The sequence below is a fragment of the Molossus molossus genome, unplaced genomic scaffold (assembly GCF_014108415.1).
Source record: "Molossus molossus isolate mMolMol1 unplaced genomic scaffold, mMolMol1.p scaffold_m16_p_8, whole genome shotgun sequence".
Taxonomy (NCBI): domain Eukaryota; kingdom Metazoa; phylum Chordata; class Mammalia; order Chiroptera; family Molossidae; genus Molossus; species Molossus molossus.
The window spans coordinates 61,360,215-61,381,203 of NW_023425402.1; positions in this window are offsets into that span (position 1 = coordinate 61,360,215).

Genomic DNA, 20,989 nt, shown 5'->3' on the forward strand with positions numbered 1-20,989 from the left:
TGCTCCAACCGCTGAGCCAGACCAGCACAGTACCATAGGTTCTTGAAAGCCTTCAGATTTGCATACAATTCCCATGTCTATTGCTATAAAGAATGGTTCAAAAATTGTGTTGTGTTGTGTGCATTTGTGCACACATATGTGTGCATGTGTGTTATGTTGAAAGCAATGATATTCATAAATATGTCACTTTTGAGGTTGAGGGATAATCATCTGTGGTTATTTCAATTAATCATTTATGCAGGTATGTTGTGGGGGGGGGGGAGAACATTTTTGTATACTCATTTAGAAACTGAAGGATTGTGTCTTAGGATGTTTGAACAGTTTGCATACTTTAAGGCCATGGACCTTTCTGAGAACTTAGTGAAAGCCACCAATTCTTCCCAAGAAAGTGTGTTAAAATGAATTCAAGCAAAATGGTGTGTGCAGTTTATTCCAAATATGAGTCATTACTGAGCTCCCACTATGTGCTAGTGGCAATAATAGATGTTGGAGTTGGTAGAGTGTAGGACATATAAAAAGAAACCAGATAAACCTTGTCTCTCTCCAGTGAGAAATGAAGCTATAAAGAGACATTATCATACAACATGACTGGTGCTATTTAGTGGGAGTACAGTGTACTCTCTCGCATAGGAGCGGCAGCTAGCCAGACGGAAAGAATCTGAAAGATTTCCTGGAAAAGTGACCAGTGAGTCAGGCCCAAAGGAAAAGTAGGATTACGCAGCTGATGAAAAAGGAGTTTGTTTTTAGCATAGGAAACCGGTTATTGGAAGGCGTGGTTATAAGAAAGAATAGTGGCAGAACTCTAAGAAGCTAGGAAAGCTAGAATATGAAATATGAAGAAGATGGGGAAGTAAGCAGGCACCAGGTCATGCAGGACCTTTTACGCCCAATTAAGAAATCCTGACTTTTGAACACCGGAGAATCTTTGCATGGTTTTAAGTAGAGTAAAAGTTGCAGTATAGAAAGCTTAATTGAAGCACTGTGGGAAATGGACTAGAGAGAGGCAAAACCGGAATGAGGGAAATCAGTAATGAGCCAATTGCAGCAACACAAGGAAGAGATGATAGTGTCCTATACTCTTCGCAAGAGACAGAAAGAGAAATGATTGGTTTTATGAGATTTTTGTAAGTAGAATAGACATGCTTTTATTTGGATGTGATAAAGTATAAGAGAGAAATGTTGGGAGTTAATCTACGATTTCTACTCTAAACCAGAGTTGCTAATGGTGCCCCTCATTCTGATAGATCAGAGGAGAAAGAAGAGTTTGAATAAGAAAAGACTAAGTTTGGGGCTTGTTGAATTTCAGTTTATATGGGCTATCCAAGTATGCAATGGGGCATTTAGATATGCAGCTCTAGGCAATGAAAAGAGATACTAGAATTGGTATTATTTGAAAATAATTGAAGCCATAGGAGTAGGTGAGATCATACAAGAGAGCGACAGAACTTCAGTGAATTAGTGTGAAAGCTAAACCACTGTAACAAAATGACCTATAATACCCTAACTTGGAGGAAAAAGGAATTTAGTTTTCTCTCCCATAACAGCCTTAATGTGAAAAGACGGAGCTGATAATAGAATAGCTTAACTCAACACAGGCACTTAAATCTGGGTGATTCCATAGGTGTTATTACCATGGCTGAAACTGGAGTACTGCCACCTCTGAATTCCAGCCACTGGTACAAGGTCATTATAAATGAAGAGAAAGGAGAAAGAGTACATCTATGGATGCTTATTGGTTTATAGGGTTCGTGATGGAAGTTAAGGAAACTGCTCTGTGAAAGAGAAATCAAGACCATCTACTGAACTCAAGGGGGCATGGCAGGCTTACAAACAAATGTGTGAAGATGTTTGAATGATCTTCATGGAGAACTGGAAACAAAGCTGTAGAGAAGTGAGTGGTTCAGATTGCTGGTCATTCTGAAGCGCCTAGTTATGTTTGGAAACCATAACTTTATAACAGTTGTACCAAACTATTTAATCACAACATGTTAGAAATATAAAATGAAAGAAATCTTCACGAAAATTTGTACTTTTCTTGCCCTCATCTATTTATAAGTATGATTAAAGGCTGATTACCGAAAAATGTAGGCCATCTAAACTTTAAGATCCAAATTTTACAAACATGACAAATAATTTTTTCCTCAACGGAAAGCTCAGCCAGAATCTGACAATATTCACCTTTCTAAAATACAGAATTGCCACTGATTTGAAATCGTGCACGGTATCTTTGACATCTAAATTTGATATTTTTCATAATTTGTTTAGGTGGCTTTATGTGCCAAAAGACTCATTTACAAAGACACATGAGTGGAATCAATGTTTCCACAAATGGCTCTGCCAGGTGAGTACACATTGTCAATTAATAACAGGATTCTCTGGGACTTCTTGACTTGAAATCTTGGCTGAAGTCAGCTAGGTCACGGTCTGTCACAGTGATGTTCTCTGTGACACCAAGAAGATGACCATGACTCCAGATTTCAATATTTAAGTTTTCTGAACAGCAGTAGCATTGGGAAGGACAGGGGCTTTCCCAGGGGGGACCTGCACCTGGCTTCCCAGGGAGAACTGGGCCGTCCTCCACCACTCTCGGCCCAGACTAAAACTGTGATGATTCTGGCATTGATAGGCTTGGGATAGTTGCCTGATTCTGGTAACTAGAAACTTGAATGCAACAGTTTGGGGTTTGTTATAGTGGTGGTTTGAGGTAGGGGTGAGTGTTATATGTGTGTTTTGTTTTTAGCAGCATCTATAATTCAAGGCTTTGCCCTGAATGAATTGCATCATTCATATTGTCAAAAAAGTATCCTTCCCTTAGCCAAGATATGGACCAATTCCTCCTTAGCCAGTAGTCTGCCCCACCTCAAATAAATAATAAATAAATAAATAAATAAATAAATAAATAAATAAATAAATAAGAGAGAGAAAAAGAGAGAGATTGCATTTCTCAAAATGCAATCAAGCACTAAAAGTTTTTTTTGGAACATGTAGTATACAAAGTTTATATTTTTCTTTTATCCCTTGACAAAACATGCCGAAATGAGGGATTAAATCCTTGGCTCTGATCTTTCCATGGCAGCGGACGAAGCTTCTCTCAGAATTGCTGCAGAGTCTCTGGTGACTGATGGCAGATAGAAGACAGTGAGTCACTGGGATATGTGGAGGCTGTTCTTCAAGAAAGCAGCCAAACCAGATGTATTGCCAAGCGCCACAGATGCTCCACCAGTGCACGAACACCAAGATGTGTCTTCCAGTAGAAGCTTTCCTTGGCAAAGAAGCTTTTCACCATTTTGAAGACACTGACTTCTTTCCAGGTTCCAACATGGGCTCATAAAATGCAAATTCTTTTCTGATGGCAACAGTGTGCACACAATAGATAAATGGTAAGAGCTGGCTTCATGGAGGGAAACCTATACTTCTGTTCAGTTAGTTGCATGCAGTGTGCAAACGGCCTATCTGCCAATTTCTTCCATATTTGCTTTAATTGTGGAAAACATGCTTCTAGAATGGATGGCGTTTGTTGACAAAGATAATTGAAAGACACAAAATAACTGAGCCTGGGCCCACAAACATTTTTCTAAAATTGGACTTACTTGGGGAATGAAACTAAAAACTTATGTGATGCTCTAATATATAACTTCTCTGTTCAGAAATCTAAGTTCTTGTAAATAGGAAATCTTAAAATGTAAGGTTTTCATCTCATAGAATAGATGTATATCATCTGCTATATGGCACAATGATCGGGTATAAAATTCTCCTTCCATTTGATTAAATTTAATGCTGGCTTTTTTGCCCTGTGATTCTTCAGAGATGTGAAAATAAGACCAAAGAATGCATAAGTTCCTTCACCTTTTAAAAATTATTATTATTTATTTATATGTGCTAACTCAACATGGACCTGATGTCCACAATCATTATGGCAAGATATAATTTAATATATATCAATAAAAATATTCTAGAATTACAATATGACAAAGATTAGCTCATTTATTTATTTTTTTAAATCATGACACACCTACTATGTGCCAGGCACTGACCTGGGCATGAGGATTAAGCAATGAACAGAAGAGACCAACACCTCTGCCATCATAGAGTTTACATAGTAATGCATCACTAGCATATGCTTCCTAAATATATATAGCAGCATTCTGTGTCACTCAATAATTGCTTTGAGCAAAATAACATATCAATAACATAATTTATACAAGTAATGGTAAAATATTTTAAAATAATTTTGTAAATAACAGAAACGAGATCAAATTCAAGAATTGTCTGGATTTTTTGAAACGTATTGATCATTTTTATAGCTGATTCTTAACTCCCTGAAACCACTACCTGGATCTCTCGGGTCTCACAGGTACAAAAGAAAAATATTAATTGTTGAAAAGCAAACAGCATATATTCAAAGTGGGAAAGAAAACCATCTTGTTTATTTGAAAGGATTGAAAGATGTTTTCTGAGTCTTACTTCGGTAGCAATATACTTATTTATAGCACATTATATCACAGTTTCCTTTTAAGCTACTATATATTTTTAAGTTCTTTGAGCATATAAAAAACTCCTGTCAGGAAAAATCTCCATGTTACTTTCCAAATATCAGTTTAGTTATCATGTGTCTCAGTCAGTCTGGGCTGCTGTTACAAAATACCTTAAACTGGGTGGCTTATCAACAGCAGAAATGTATTTGCCCGGAGTTCTGGAGGCTGGAAATATGAGAGTATGGTGCCAGCATGGCCTGTACTGTGAGGATCCTCTTCCAGGTGGCAGGCCACTGACTTCTGTGTCCTCACGTGATGGGAACGAAGCAAGCCAGCTCTGTGGTCTCGTATAAGGGCACTAATTCTATTCATGAGGATCCCACCCTTGTGCCTAATCCCGTTCTACAGGCTCCACCTTCAATTACCATCATATTGGGGATTAGATTTCAACATAGGAATTTGGAGGGGGGGTACACAGATATTTAGTCCATAACCTCATTACAAATGTATTTATCTTTAGAAAGGTTTATACCCCCTTAAGTTGCTTCCAGTGACCAGCTTTCCTTTGGAACTTAGCTGAGTTTTCCTCTCTGTGTAACATTGACAATATGCATGAGTAAAACTGTTCTGTCTGCCTTAAAACTATGGGAGGCCTTTTACTGTGCTGAAGAAAGAAAAAATGGATATGTATACAGTTAAGGGTCTATGACAATGGTCTCCAATTAGAAAGTTGGAAGACAGAAACAAATCGTTGTTAAAAAAACATTTGTTGTTTTGTCCGCCCGGGGCAGCACTTCATCACATGTGCACCAGCCTCCCACCAGTGCATTCTAGCAATTTCCTTGTCCCAATACTAACTAGGTAGTTCTAAAAGAAGCTTCCATCTTTTTGCAGATTCTGATATCTTGTTCATGGCAATTATTATTATTATTATTATTATCATTATTATCATTATTATCATTATTATTATTATCTTGTACGTGCCCCTAGCGAGAAGCGACCCCGGGACTCTCTGGTCCACAGGCCGACACTCCAACCGCTGATCCAAACTGGCCAGGGTATGGCAATTATTTTTAATATAGGCACTGTCTGACTTAGGCAGGACCAATAAGAAGGTTTCTTGGGTATTTGTAAACTTGAGACAATGTGGAAGAACTTTCAGAGCTCCTCTCTGGGTTCACATTTAGGGAACTTAAATGTTGAGACCACCCGTTACATTGTGTCTAGGAAGCTGAGAGAACTGGACAGAAAGAGAAGCATAGTGAAGGGGCTACTACTTATCCTACTGAATCCTTATCAACTCTGTCCTTACCTTGGTTATGTTAGCCAATAATTGACTCTTATTTAAGAGAGCTAGTTCAAGTCCACTTATGCCACTTGCATCAAAATTATTCTAACGGTGTAATGGTTCATTGATTTTTCAGTTCATAAAGTTAATTAGTTACTTCATCACTAACAGATTAATTGTATCAATGAAATTAGTCTATTTCATCATTTATGTGGTCCCTGTATCTCTAATAGATAAGTCTATTTTAGAAGGTTAAATGCCATTATATTTTAAGATGTCATCTTACATTATATTTACTGGTAATAATAATAATAAATGTCTCAATAAATTAGGTAGAATTAGGAAAAAAAAGAATATTTAATCAAAACTTCTCAAAGAACTTTGATGAGGAAGAGAAGGAAATACAATATTTTCAATGTAAAAATAGATTCTTAACCTAAGCGTAGGAATGATAGTTTGAATTTAAATAATACTTTTTACAATGCTAAAGCATTTTTCTCAATGAGATTATAAAATAACAATCTCTAGGTTTTGCATGTCTATGAAGTTATAATTTTTTTAAACACCATCATCAAAGGAATAGTGATTTCACAGATACATTTCATGATTTTGAGACAGTGTACAGCTGACAAAATATTTTTTATATATTATTCAGAAAACTAGTGGAAGAAAAATGGTTACTTTCAAGACTGACCACAGAGTTCCTTTCGAGAGAACATGGATGCTGGAAGAATAAAACAGTGGGTATTTTTGATAACCGATAGGCTCCTTTGAGCAGAGGCTGTTAACCTGAGGCAAGGAGTGTACCAGGAGACTGTTCTACACAGGGAAATGAACCGCTATTCAGTAGCTGGAGATGGGGAAATAGTCTTACTAATAAAATACAATAAAATTGTTAGATGGTGTTGAGGGAATATTTGAGGCTGGTGATCCTGCTTTATACAATGGCAACTCAGTTCTGTTTTTGTCCAGCCCTGGTTGGTGGCGGAAGAGGGCTTAGCCCACGAGACGCTTCAGGTTTGCCAGAGGTTTTTCCAGGAGGGAACGGCATGGAAATGAGACTATTTCTATGGGGAAAAAAGGTTGGGGGGTCAATGGGCTGAAGGACTTAAAAAGGCTTTAAGAACATTTTCCATGAGAGATACTTGAGAAAATAAAAAGAAAGCATTCATCCACTTAACAAATGGTTATTACGCACTATTTACTTGCCAGAAACTCTTTCAGGTGCTGGAAAGAGCACATTGTGTATGTGTGTGGTGGTGATGGGGTGAAGGGATTACAGAAAGAAGGAACACACCGCACTCACAGAGCTTTCTTTCCTTCTTGTGAGGAAATACAAGCAGCAAACCAAATCTCTGCATAAAATATGCACTCTTAGGTGATGATTAGTGCTATGAAGGAAAAAAAAAGGAACAAAGGAAAAGGAGCAAAGACAGGGAGCAGGATAGTCTGTGAACTTTTACAGAGGGTAGCTAGGGAAATACTGAGGAGCTGACCTTTGAGTGGAAGCACAACTCTGGGGTATCTTAGGAAAGAGCTATCCAGGGGGCAGAGAGGGTAAAGCAAAGGCCCCAGGATAGAAATGTACCCGATATGTCTAAGGAACAGCAAAGAGGTGGATTAGCTGGAAGAGAGCATGCGAAAGGCAGATAAGAGATGCAATCAGGGCTGATGGGAGCGGGATGCTGCGGGCTGTGCAGGCCCTTGCCCAGCCAAGGTGCTTGTGAATCCTGGCATCTTAGTAAAATGTAGATTCTGGTCCCATAGGCCTGAGGTTCTGAATCTCTCAGGTTATAGACCACACTTTGAGTAGTGAGCTTGTAAAGCATACAAAGGACTCTGTTATGGAATGGGAACCGACAGAGAGCTTGAAGCAGAGGTTAGACGTGATCTGACTGTGCTTTATAAAGATCTATCTTCTTGCCCTGGTTGGTTTGGCTCAGTGGTTACAGCGTCGGCCTGCGGTCCAGAGAGACCCGGGTTCAGTTCCCGCTATGGGCACGTTCCTCGGTTGCAGTTTGTCCCCGGCCCTGGTTGGTGGTGTGGGTGACAGCCACTCGATGTGTCCCTTTCACGTCAATGGTTCTCTCTCTCTCTCTTTCTCTCTCTCCCTCCTACTCTATCTGAACAAAAAATGGAAAAATGTCCTCGGGTGAGGATAAAAAAAAAAAGATCTATCTTCTTGATGACAGATTCAAGGGATTACAAGTTTATTGAAATAATTTGAATGAGAACCAATGATTTAGGCCAGAGGGTGGGTAGCAGGGATATTAGTCAAGTATTGACCGTTGATATATTTTGAAACTAAAAATGACAGAATTTGCTAAGAGAACAGAGTTGAGGAATGAAAGACAAGTGAATGTGAATAAAAACATTGATGTGGTAAAAGGGAATTAAAATGTCAAGATAGTTTTTTTTTTTTTTTAATCTTAATTTTTGCATTACAGATCTTTCAATCCATTCAGTCATAGAGAGAATTGTGTAATGTACCCACAGACGCTCTTTACCCAGATTTGCCATTTATAAACATTTTGAAAAATGTGTTAAAGGGACAGATTTTTTAAGGGCAGAAAAACAATAACAATGTTTATATGCTAGTGAGAACAGTGGAGAAAATGTTGATGGTTCAGTAGAGAGAGGAAGAATTACTGGAGAGATGTGCTTTAGTAGACGAGAGGAGTAGGATCTCATGCATAAGAGGAGGAGTTACCTTTGCCTGGGAAGAAACAACAAAATAATTATTTTAGGGACACCATTCCCATAGGCATTTGCTGTGGAAGTTCTTATCTGTGTGCCTTCATTCCCTAAGTGAAATGGGGGGGGAAAAGGTCAGCAGCTGTGGATGAGGAGAATAAAGGTGATGGAAGTTGGGGGAGAATGGATATACAGTTCTCTAGGAAAATAGGCAAACACATAGACTTGAGAAACATGGCATGATTGTCCAGTAATGTTGAGGGCCCACTTAATCACAAATCTAAGTGAGACCAGCTAGCTGGCCAGTGTTTACCTGCAGTCACAGTCAGCTCTGGTTAGTGTCGGCTCAGAACAGCTCGGTTAACTAGGAATGTGGTGCAAACACACGAGTACAATGAAGAAAGAAGTTGGACTGAAAAAACTAAGCAAGGCAGAGGTTATGGTGATGATTGTCAAATCTCAGTTGAGTAAAGAAAAATATAAGGGCCCGATGGAGGGAGAGTTAGTGAGAGATGGGAATTTTTGCAGTACCTTAATTGTGTGAAGTATGTATGATTAAAAAAAAAAATCACTGGCTTTTAAAAGACTCCGAATCTATGACAATATTCAAAGGTCTTTGTGATTCATACTTTAAGACAGTGGACACGTAATCTTCTTGTGTCCTTTGTATTTTTTGTTTGTTGCTCCTGCCTTTAAAAGATAAGAGGAAGAGTCACAATACTCAAACATTTGGAGAATTTACTTTTTAATATTGTTCAGTATTGTAAATTGTAAAAGAATTTAAGAAGTATATTGCTTCACATAATAAACTTTGCATACTCAAACTTGTCTGTTGATTTTGGAGATCCCTCTTGTAATCTGACATCAGTCATGGAAATGGAAAAAAAAGAGGATTTTTCTACTTCACAGACCCTGTGGGGTTGGGGAAGAAGAACTCAGCTTTTTTTTGTTTTTTTTTTAAAGCACTTCACAGCCTGCTGTGGTTAAGAACATGAGTTCAGGTGTCAGAATGCTTGAGCCTATATCCTGGCTTAGTCACCAAAGTAGAGTCTGTTACCTTAGGTATGAGGCTTAGTACATTTTATCTCTTTCTTATATGCTAAATATGCTTAAGAGTACAGAAGTCATAGTGCATAAGCTAATTTTATGCAATTATATTTAATGATATAATCCAGATGAACCACAGACTATAGTGCTTAGCATACACTATGAGATCAATACCTGTGGTTTTGTTTTTCTTTATTGGATTTATTGCTCCTTAAAACTACACAATTTCCTAACAGTGGCATCAAGGGTTTTCATAATTTAAAACATATCTTTTAGAGGTTTGGCAAGGAATTTATATAATTTGCTTTTGTTTGTCACTATTTTAAATTAATTAGACATCTCCATGAGGAACAACATAAATAGACTATATGTATGTATATAAATATATACATATACATATGAAAAATAAAAACAAATATATTTTACATATGTTTTGAATCAATACTTGAACTACTATCTGACTGCAAAATATATATTCTGTTCCTTATTTAATAGACAAGTTATACATATAAAAGGTAAATTGAATTAGAAGTAGTTTTCATTGATTTTTTTATCTTTTTGAAAAAGACATCACACACCAAACTTATCTGAGAAAAGTATCTGTAGATGAGATTTAAAGCTTTTGTTAAAGCTAATGTACAATCTCAGCAATTGTTATATAAAAAATGTTACCATTTTACATTTTTTTAAAAATTGAGACATCATAAATCAAGGAATTTATTGCCCTAGGTATAGTCATAGTCCCTTTCCTGAAGGTTACTCAACCATCTAGATGATGTGATGAATCCATGCCAAATTGAAATAGTTGACAGTTTTAGAATGCAGCCAGTGGTTTCTGTCTTACTGAACTACCCTGGAGCCCATGCTTTTGACCACTCTCTCTCTCTATTTAAAATTCTTTCCTCCCTTGCTAACTTTGATTTTCTCTCTCCTAGAATTCCTCCTATTTTTCTGACCATTTATATTCAGTTCATTTTTCATTCTCTTTTTCTATGTATCCATGAAATGCTGATGTTCTCTTGGGTGTTTTTTGTTTTTTGGTTTTTTTTTTTCCCAACACACTTGGAAATTTCATTCACTTCCATGATTTAAAATGATTTAAACTACCACTGTTTATGTTCAGGACTCATATATATATCAATTAATTTCAATCCTAGCCATCTACTTTTTATTTCTAGTTGCCTTTCTCACAGACAGAACCTTGTGTGCCACACCCTTTTCCTTCCCCTCCGGGAGATCTAGGTTAGCTAAATTCTCCAGTCTCCTGCCAAGTCAAGAATGACCATGTGAGTAACTTCTGACCAGTGGAATGTGTGTTGATATAATACATGCCTCTTTTAAGTCTGACCCATTAAAACATCTTACCTATATCTTCCCATTCTTTGCTTATCCATGAGCACTATGGAGATGATTCTAAGGATACAGAGGAAGGTGGACTAATGGATAGAAAGAGCCCTGGTGCTACAATGGCAGCAATGAACATAGACCCTCTTTACACATCCATCATTAGATTAAGCTACTGAAATGGCAAATTTAATACAGCATTAGCCTAGCCTGACTAATACACATCTCCAACTCAGTATGTCGGAGGTTAAACTTATAGCTTATTCTTTGAAACCGTCTTCTCTTCCTATTTTTTTTTTTTTTTTGGTTGTTATTCTGGTTCTTAAGCATGGAATAGAGAGATCATGTATCTACCTGAATATTCACCTTCATAACTCATTATTTGCTCCTCTCTCCCCCTTCCATCACTATTTTGCCAGTGTTACTCAGAGGGCTCTATGGTCTCCCATCCCCAATCCCTGTTCACATAGGATGATTCTCATGTCTTTGATGTCTCTAACTATATGCTCCCCCACTCCACCCAGCAAACTTGGATAAATCCTATTCAACATCAATCAAGATTTGGCTTATATGTCATCACCTATGAGAAGACCACCAGTTGGGTGATATGTCCCTCTTCTTTGATTCTGTATCATCCTGTGCTTGCTTCTATCATAGCAATTATCATATTGCATATGTTTAACTGAACTTAAAAAAAAACAATAACACAGGGCCTGGCTCATAGCATATAGTCACTAAGACTATGCTGGAAAAAATCTATGATATGATGGAAGTTGCAACATAGATATGTCAGTTTGTTTCAACAAATATGTATTGGCCAAATACATAGTACTGGTTGCTTTGCATACTAAAAATGGATAATATATGCCTTGACCTACAATTTATATTTAATAAGCTAATGTAAAAAATATTACTATAAAACTATATTTTTAAGTACAGGTATGTTTAAAGGTTAGAAGTTGTACCTGCAGAACTACATACCTTTAATAGCACTGGCTTGCTAAGAGCAATGGATTTTTCTAATGTTAAATCAATTTAGCAGTAGTCTTACTGAATCTAACTTCAATATGTGTTTTAATTCCATCCCATTTTTACTGTTTCCCCTGCTACTGCTTTTGTTCATGCTGTCTTTATTTCTCATTTGCATTGTTTCCCAATATTTCTAGACTAGACTTTCCTCTACTATATCATCAGATTGACTTCTTCTCTAAACAACTGCACCTGAGTTCTCCATTTGTAACACAAACTTACCATAGCTTTGAACTCATTGTTTTCTCTTCCTCATTTCCTTATGTTTGCTTTTCTTCCTTTTCATTAAATCCCCAATTTTGGTAAATATCATCAATTATTGTTGATCTTCCCAAACCAAAACATGGGAGTCTTTGTCAGTTTGTTCCCTAATGGCTCTCAAGTCTGTTGTTTTGTTCTCTATCTTCTCTTTCACTATTCAAGTTTATTTCCTGCCTGGACTAATGAAATCGTTCGATCATAATTATCTACACAGTTTCTGTCCCTGCTTCAATAATACACCATCCACATGTTCTTAGAATGATCTTTGTAATATTTCAATCTGACTGTTCTCCTCAAGTATAAGTTATTTCCTCACAGGATAAAGCCCAATTCCTTAGCTCTGCATCACCTAGGTTCTCATTTTGCCATCCACTCCCTTCCCTGTGTATTCTGTGTCAACAATTTGTGGCTAACCAAATATGAAATGCATTCTTGTACTTGAACACTCTCTTCTGGTTATAAAAGTTTCCTGTTCTTTCTTCCAACTCAAACTTGTCTTTTCAGAGCTTCAAATAAAACAGTCCCAAATGGAAGAATGTGACATAATTATGTACCCTCTCATCTAAAGTTATTTTAGTAGTTGCTGGAATATCAAGCTACCTAAAATATATCCTTGATTTCATCAACTGACAGTATATATTAAACTCTCAATAAGCAGTTACATTAATAATAATTAATGTTAAATCATTAATATTTACTAAGAAACTTTGGTCTGAATTCAGAATTCAGTTTTTAAACATTTAGCTGCAATTAATTGCAAGCACTAAATAAGGAAATTGGTATTTGAGGGAAATATAAACTGATTAAAAGAATAATGATAAATATATGACTATCTATATGATATATATATATGACTTCTTCATCAGCCTAGGCAGATATAGATTAAAAAAAAAAATTCCAGCATAGCCAGTAAATGCCAATTCTGCTGAAATCTCCAGTAATAGATCCGTTCTGGTAAAAAAAGAGTTAAGAAGCTGAAGAAGAGAAAGGAAGTAACAAGGCAAACACTCACAAAATGAAGTGAGTTAGCTCCTTCAATTATGCCAAGAGCTTACATATATGTATGAAGTCAGTTTAGCTCAACAAAAATGCACCGGCTACCAGCAAGACAAAATACTGGCAAAGGTAGGTTTACAGGTGAGTACACAAAAGAGAATCTATTCTTATGTTATTTATTTATTAATTATTATATTATTTGTTGTTATTATTAACCTATTTTTGCCCAACCCTGTACATAAAATACAATGACTTTATTTCTGGGAAAGCAGTGTGTAAACTGAACCACCTTTTCACTTAGACGCCCACTGTCACTTCCGTGGTGTTTGATCTTGATTTCCAAAAGATTTTAGCTGGAAGTGACTCCACACATGTCACTTCTGGTTCCTTATCAAATTGCTTCTAACCATGACTTTTTATTATTTAAAAAGCTGGTTGTTTATACCCATCATTTTTTTTTTTTTTTTTTTTTTTTTTTTTTTTTTTTTTTTTTTATCCTCACCTGAGGACATTTTTCCATTTTTTTGTACAGATAGAGTGGGAGGGAGAGAGAGGAAGAAAGAGAGAGAGGGAAACATCGATGTGGAAGGGACACATCGAGTGGCTGCCACCCGCACGACCTACCAGGGCCGGGGACAGACTGCAACCGAGGTACATGCCCTTAGCGGGAACCGAACCCGGGTCTCTCCGGACCGCAGGCGGATGCTCTAACCGCTGAGCCAAACCAGCCAGGGCTATACCCATCATTTTATAGTGCAATTAACCAGTGTTTTCTAATGGATCCTGTAACAGAATGGAGAGGCCTAGAATCAGAAGAGGAAACTTCCCAGCCTGCTGGTGTGCAAAAAGCAACTGTATAGCTTTAGGGTAGATGAAAATTCATAATGAAATTGCAAACATTACTTTGGAAAACTGAACTTGCAAACTGGATGGTAAGTCCAAACAAGTATATGATATTATTAGTGATAATTAAAATTGCTCTGATGTTGGTGAAATTTCCATATAGGAGGGGCTTAGAACACAACTATTTGAACAGAAGAAGCCAACTTGAAGCTGTGTTTGAATATTATTACTTGGATTGTATTTTACAGAGAAAAAAATTAATCTAAAGATACCTCTATTGACATTTGTATGATATTGAGAAAATATAGATTATCCTTTACAACAGATGTTATTTTTTTCCTTTGGCATGGTTTGAACTGTTGATGGCCATGCCACATGCTCACGGTGCTGCTGAGTCTGAGCCAGCTCAACCCGAACCACTGCCTGCATGTAGCTAAGTGTGTGTTGGTTGGATGACAGAGATGTGGGCAAAGCTTGGCCCTGCCTGTCTGAGCAGCTCTCAGTTGCAAGGACTCTGGTCCAGACCTGAGGTGAGGTCTGGAGGCTGACACCTGGCTCTGACCCCAGGCTCATTGGTGGACCTCGCTTGAGGTACCACCCTGAGTTGCTAATATCTGATACACCTCCACTCAGGGTGCACTGCCTCCTAGGAGAGCTTGGTAAGCTGATCTACATTTCACATAGCTCAGGGACCTTTCCAGCTGGGAAGACAGTTGGCATAGAGAGGAGAAAATCTCAACAATTTAGTTTAGTGCCTTTCTTTTTCCTTCTCAGAGCAATGGGAGAGGCAGTTGGTTTCATTTTCTTCCAGTCAACGAGACACCAAATATTTCTTGAATAATTACTATATGTGTGGAGCAAATGCAGGCTCAGGGAATAAAACTGAAAAAAAGAGACCAAGTCTCTGCTTTCATATATCTTAGAGTCTCAAAGCAAGGCGATTAAATCAGTTTAATCATCTCTCCTGACCTCTGAACAGTGACCTCTTCCCTCCAATATCCCAGTTCTGGTCAAGGAGGCCAGGAGGGAATGTAGGACATAGACGTTCCTTCATGGAATTGTAGTGCCTTGGTGTGTAGATATGTTTCTCGTGTCAGAACATTTGTCTAGACACTCTTAAAATAATTCTAAGTCACTTCTATCTTCTGTAACTATGTGAAAACCATATTAAAATTAGGTCATGATCTGACTGCTTCACTCCAATTCATTCCTGTCAGTGAGGATGTTTATAAAATGCATGAAAACATATACAGGGACACAAAAATACAAAGCTAAATATCTGCAGTAAAGAAATACAAATTAATTTAACCACCATGTTATTTTCCTAGCAGACTTTAGCTAATATGAAATTTTATGAGGTATCACAGTACCCCTAAAGTATGGAAAAATAAATAAATGAGTTCCTAAATCATGTGGTATAAATTTGAAGTTACCTTTAAACATGAAAAAGTAGACTATGACATATATATATATACATATCCATTAGGATCTTGGATTTGTCTAACTGCTGCTCACTAATGCCTCATTGAAATGAAATTGAAAATTAATATATCTGGCAGTAAAAATGTACTATTAAAGGAAGTTCACCCATGATATTTTTATAGACTTGCCAAGTCTCTTGAATTCAGAATGGGGGACAGATGGTCACATGGTGAATTGTTCTCACTTACTAATGCTGTCTGCTACTTCACTGATTTTTGATCTTCAGATGACTTCAGTCTCATTCAGAATGTGTAGTAAATGAAAGATTCCCAGTTGTCTTTACAAGAGGTAAAAAAAAAAAAAAAAATCTTAATATGTCAATGACACAAAGTTACATCAATTTTATAGACCTAAGCCAAACCAAATCCTTCCAGAATTTCTAAAGCCTTCACTGGGAAAGTTTCAGTTTATGTTGAAGAGTGAAAATGATTTTTTCTGAGAGTAAAATATGCTCAAATTCTTGTTTTTACTATTTTTTTCATTTATTTTGTTACTTACTAAGTTCATATTCAATAATGCTATTCATCCAGCTATTTACTCAGTTATTTTATTATTTTTTTTAGTCATAACTTGAGATGTATTACACTACTCAGGCTTACATAACAAAAGACCACAAATTGGGTGGTTTAGACAACAGACATTTTTCACAGTTCTGGATAGCAGACATCTCAGATTGAGTTTCTGACAGGTTTGGTTTCCGGTAAGAGCACTGTGCCTGGCTTCAGATGGCCTCCTTCTGGCTGAATCCTCAAATGGCCCTTCTTCTGTGGTGTGTGAAGAGAAGGAACATTCTTGTGTCTCTACCTCTTATAAGGACATCACTTCTACTGGATTAGAGTCACAACCTCATGACCTCATTTAACCTTTATTACCTCCTTATAGTCCCCAGATTTAAACACACATTAGGGGTTAGGGCTTCCACAAATGAACTCTAGGGTGATACGATTAGGTCCATAACACTAGAATACCCATTTTTCATCATTACAAAATAAAATAAATGTTACTTTTTACATTTCGTGATAGAACATAAGATTTTCTATTTCTTTTATTGCAAAAGATTATTAAAAGTTAGATATACCTACTGAGTGACAAAAGAATGATTGGTCCTGACCTGTCATCATTTTGGTCCCAGTGACAAGCATAGGGATCCCTATGCTAGGTTCAAAGCCAAACGGTCACTATTGTCGCTATCAAGCAAGAGAACATGTTTTCTCATGTGGCCTAGGAAATCAAACGACTCTTGATTATCAATCTGAGATTTAGATGCTGTTTACACGGAGTCCTTCATACTTGATACCAACAAATAAGGTATCTCATGACATAAGTTTTACTATGCACATGAGAGTATTTAAGACAATTACTTATGAGGGTTACATTGGTTAAATACAACTGATTGGATGAGGGTCATGATTTGACCTAAGGACAAGCCAAATGGAGGGTTAATTGGGTTAGTCAGGAGCTCATGAAGGAACCATTAACAAATCTTTACACTCACACATTATGTTCATAAACTAAACCAATTCTTTCTCTTAAAAATTTGAGGTGGACTTTATGAACAAGTCTTCCAATCAATAAGGGCACCAGAAGATGAAGACACAGCAGAAGCAGTGAGTGGGTGCATGGGTAGTGGGTGGAAGGGGGGAGACCAGAGTTCTGTCAATGCAGAACCTTGAAGCAGGATTTCAGAAATGTCTCCTGGAGACATGTGCAATAAAATTTTTTACCTTGCTCAAAGAGAGGTCAACCCTTACCTTCTGCTCCTACCAGGTTATCTGTAAGCCTTGGGAGCCTCACCAAAGTATCTTGTTTTCCTGAAAGCCTTGGGCCATCCAGATAGTCTAACAAGCGGTTTACGGTGGTGAGCCTTAGGTCACAAGGTGTCAGGCGACGTCCAGAGCAGGTAGAGACTGAAGTCAGCCACAGGGTCGGTCAGCCATGTCTACATGACGAGACCCCAGGAAAATGCCTGTAATCAAGGCTCAGGTGAACTTCCCTGGTGAGCTGTACTCCATATGCATTGTCATGCTTTGTTTCTGGGAGAGTCAACGCTGTCCGTGACTCCACAGAGAAAGGACAACTGAAAGCTCATGTTTGGAACTTTCCTGACATACCCACCAGGCTCTGGACAAGGTTTGGTTATATGTAGCTTTGGCTCTTCCTGTGAAATCAGGCTACCTTACCCTTGCCCGGTACCAGTGAGGCCCAGCCATGTGGACACTTCCTTCCCTGTTTCCACAGATGTCCCTAAGGTGAACTCTCACACTTGAACACAATTAAGGGAGTATATGAGAGCATAACAAACCTAACACTGTAGTCAAAGAAGTAGTGATTATTTTCTATTTTGTGTGTGTGTGTGTTTTTTTAATTCACTCTTGCAAATGTACTGCAGTGAAATGTATCTGCAGAAGAGATTTGTTATGGTCTAGACCACTGCTAAGGAAATATGAGATGAGGACAAGAAACCCAATAAGGATAGTTGTAAAACAACAACAACAAAAAAATTTACTGTAGAAATTTTGTTTTTGTTTTGTTTTGTTTTTGTGTGTGTGTGGTTAGAGGAAGGTTATTCTTAGGTAGCTGGTAAGCTTCATGAGAGGAAAAATGGCTTTTGGGGTATCCTTGTGTTTACCCTGTGCTACTGTGATGCTTACCAATGCTTTGGACACTTATTTTAATTGGATGCTCTCCCACAAAGAAAACATGTTTCCTCTGACTCATCTCCTTGGGACCATGTTTCTTGCTTTCCAAGGAAATAAATAGCTAATAACGATAAATGTTCTGAGTTATTTAGTATTTTGGCTCAGAGATAACATTTATACTTTTGGCTAGACCTTTTCAATGTGCATCGACAAATCAAAACTTTTAGGTAAGACCTCAGGTAGACCAGTAGTGGCAACCTTTGGCTGCAGTGGCTTTGAAAAAGCATGAAGAGACCTGTGCTCTGTTCTGCCACTGGTGAACTGTGCTTCAAGCAAAGGGTTTAATCCTCTTCCGTGTTCTTATCTGTAAAAGGAAAACACTGGTCCTTCCATCTTATACACACGGAGACCTTACAAATGACTAACAACATTATCTCTTTGTAACTTTACTTCCAGGTTTCCAGGAGACAGTGACAAATTGTTAATATTGACCCAGCATAATTATTAATTAATTAATTAGTTATTGTGTGCCCCTTTACACTAAAAAACAACCCAGTTTGTTTGATATCCAAGCATATTTTGTGCCAAATATTTAGTTTATAGGAAACTCATTATTGCTGTCCTGATAATCCCCTAGTAGCGAGCATAGGTAAGACTTACCTGCTTAAGGATCTAGAACTAAACCTCACCTCAGATTAAAAGGCAGACTCAAGAGTGTCTCATGCAGGCAATGACTGATTTTTTAAAACTGTTACAATGACTGATCCATTCTACCCTAAAGGTTTTCATATAAAAGTTCTATGTCAAAAAATAGAGAATATTTTTTAGAAACCCAGTATTATATTTCTCTCTCATTTTTTATTCTTTTCTACCTCCTAAACATCACCCCTGCCAACAGAGTAAATCAAAAGGGAGCAAAAGTTATCTAAGTCTAATTATCTAGGTTTACATTTTCCTCAATTCATTAAAATCCTCCCTTTCTGAAAATCTCTTCCATTTGGGAAACTCCAGTGAGCATATTCATGCTTCAAACAAATCTGCTTTTGTTAATCATCAAAAGGTATTTCCTTTAATAAGTGAAACTCGGCAGGCCCTGCAGCTGTGTTGTTTATTTTATAGCAAGCACAAAGACAGTTTATTTTTTTAAATACTATAATTAGATTAGTGTTCTCTTTATTGAAGCATCTGTAGAAAAATGAGAGTGTGTTTTTTTGAATGAATGAGCAGTCACATTTATTTTTGTTAAATCTGAACCCGTCCTCTGAGATAGCTGAATTTAATTTTATCTTCTAATACATGTAATATTCCAACTTTTTTTCAGATAAAGTCATGGTCCTCCCTAAAAGGAGGTTGACTAAATTGAATCTTCTGATTCCAATTTCATGACTTGAATTAAAATCTCCCTTGGGTGTAGGATTGTGTTTGTGTTGAAGAATGACTACATTAAGATGTATTTGCATACATAAACAAATATATCCGGATGGTTATCTACGACCTGTCATTGACATAGAGAATATCTTAGAATATAATAAGATTACACCTTTGTTATTACTCTGTGGGTATTTACAGAAAAGTTTTAACAGTGCTTTTTATAAATCAAAGACTTCCAAAATAGAAACATTTTTTAAGTTTTGGAGACTTTTATCAACATTGCATACATAAAATGGCTCCTTTGAACTCTTTAGAAAGCAATTAAATCACCCAGGACTAAGTCATCACCTCTTTCATTTATTTTTTAAATGTTTTTATTGATTTTTAGAGATAGAAGAAGGGAAAGAGAGAGAGAGAGATAGAAATACCAATGAAAGAGAAATATTGATCAGCTGCCTCCTGCAGGGCATTGAGCCTGCAACCTGGGCATGTGCCCTGACCTGGAATTGAACCAGTGACCTCTTGGTGCGTGCGTGGGTCGATGCTCAACCACTGAGCCACATTGGTTGGGCAAGTCATTACCTCTTGGCCAGCCACCTTTCCTTTTCACTTTAGTACAGTCAATAAAGAACAATATTTTCCTTTCTCTGTGCCCTTTTAATTTTAGTCAGTGAAAGCAATTTAGTGTTGGTGTTATATCTTTAACTATAATAATAAAACCACAAACTCTGTAGCTTAAAACAACAATGTATTATTACCTTTCATAGTCAGTGGGTTGACTGGTTTCAGCTGGGTGGTCTTGCTTGGTGCTTCTCAAGCAGTTACAGAAAAATGATGGCGAGAGCTAAAGTTATTTGAAGTCTCAGCTGGACTAGACATCCGAGTGGACTTACCACAAGCAATTGGCTTTTCAGCTGAGATGGTTCAAACAGCAGGAAATGGCCATTTCTCCTCTCTCTCTCTCTTTTTCCACGACCTATTCACATGGCTACTTTGGGCTTCCTCACAGCATGTTCTTCTCAGAGAGATTGGACTTTTTACATGGGGACTATCTTCTGCCCAGAGCAAGTGTTCCAAAAGCTCCAGGCAAAAGCTCCACAGTTTTTTATTCCCTAACCTCAGAAGTCATGGAGCATGATTTCCATTGTTTTCTATTTGCTGCACAGGACCTTTTCAGATTTAATGCCAGAAGGCATTTCATTGAGATGCACAGGCAGGGGGGACCAGGGCAGTATATTTGTAGGCAAACCACCACAAAAACAAACAAACAAAATAACATGGTTTTTAGGTGAATTTAGTAATAACAAAGAATAAATGTTATCCACCTCACAAGCTTACATTTGGCAAAAAGTTTCTTTACGAATCTTAATAAGTATACGTTTATCATCATAACTTTGGCCATTTTACTATTTGTTTTTGGTTTGATTTAACATTTTTCTTTTTTAAATATAGTATTATAATTATTATCTGCTATATTCTTTATAAAATATATTTTTATTCTACCAACATGAGTTAAATAG